The following is a 1,187-nucleotide window of genomic DNA, read 5'->3' as shown; positions in this document are numbered from 1 at the left end:
CACCGGGTCAAAGATCGGGCCCGCATTTGTTTGGTGGGCCACGGTATGGTGCTGGCAATGAAGGATATGAAGATTTCGAAGAAGGATATGCAAGTGGGGTTGATGGGAATCAGTTGAGAATTCAAAGGAAGTTTGGGTATGGATCCGACTTTCAACCGTAACAACAAGTGCAACAACAGGGTGGATCACATGTCAATCAAATACAACAACCACAACCATTATAAAAAGTTCCATAACAACCGCAATTTCAACAACCAAATTCCCAACCGCAAGTTCAACAAAATATGCAACAAAGGCCTGTTTACCGAAAAATGGGCCAACCAAGAGTAACATTGGGGGTACCAAGAAGACATGGAAGGCAAATGGTTAGGGGAATTGCAGTTCATTTTCGACCGGTCATCACCAACTACCCATCTCTGGTGGTTATTCCTCAAAACCAAAATGGAAGAACGTTTGAGGTGAGAACTAATGCACTCCAAAGTTTACCAAGGGTCTTGCAACAGAAGAACCCTATTTTCATTTGGAGGCATATGACTCTATTTGCAACACGATTGGGGGTCAAGGTTTTACACCGAATTAGGTGAAATTGGTTTTATTTCAATTTTCGTTGGAGGATAAGATGAAGAGATGGTTTTACACATTGCCATCCGCATCGATTTACACTTGGGCTGAAATGCAACAAAGGTTTTTGAAAGAGTTTTACACGGCCCAAAAGACTAATGACGCGAGACAATGTTAGAGGTCTTTACAACAACAATCTGGTGAAATGTTTCATGAAGCATTCGAGAGGTTCAACATGATGATCAAGAATTGTCCTCATCATGGTATAGCTCTTTGGGAGTTGTTGAATGCTTTTCATGATGGGATGAATGCGGAAGATAAACGGGATTTGATGTCAATCACAAATGGTACTTTCGGTACCAATTATGAACAAGTTGATTGGGCATTCTTGGAACAAATGTCGGTCACATCAAAAAAAGGCTCAAACAGCAAGAAGAGGAAAACCGGCAATTGGAAGACCGCAAGTTCATGCCGTGGAAGATGTGGGGGTACAAACTACTAATCAAAGAATTGATGTTTGTACCAATTGTAATGAGTTGGGTCATGGGGCTGATGTGTGTACGATAGGTCAAGCACAAGTTGAAGAGGTGAATGCACTTCAAGGTCAAGGGAGTGGTAATCGAAAT

The 1,187-nt window shown here is 41.9% G+C and overlaps 1 pseudogene; it reads right to left on the bottom strand.

Moving 5' to 3' along the window:
• Window positions 1–727: 727 nt before the first annotated feature.
• LOC143626778 (small nucleolar RNA R71) lies at window positions 728–828 on the bottom strand (annotated as a pseudogene).
• Between the last annotated feature and the right edge of the window lie 359 nt (window positions 829–1,187).

Source organism: Bidens hawaiensis, unplaced genomic scaffold (assembly GCF_021521415.1).
Source record: "Bidens hawaiensis isolate Kalapana, Puna unplaced genomic scaffold, B.hawaiensis_p1.1 tig00004497_1, whole genome shotgun sequence".
Lineage (NCBI taxonomy): Eukaryota > Viridiplantae > Streptophyta > Magnoliopsida > Asterales > Asteraceae > Bidens > Bidens hawaiensis.
This window is presented reverse-complemented; position numbering and strand designations above follow the sequence as displayed.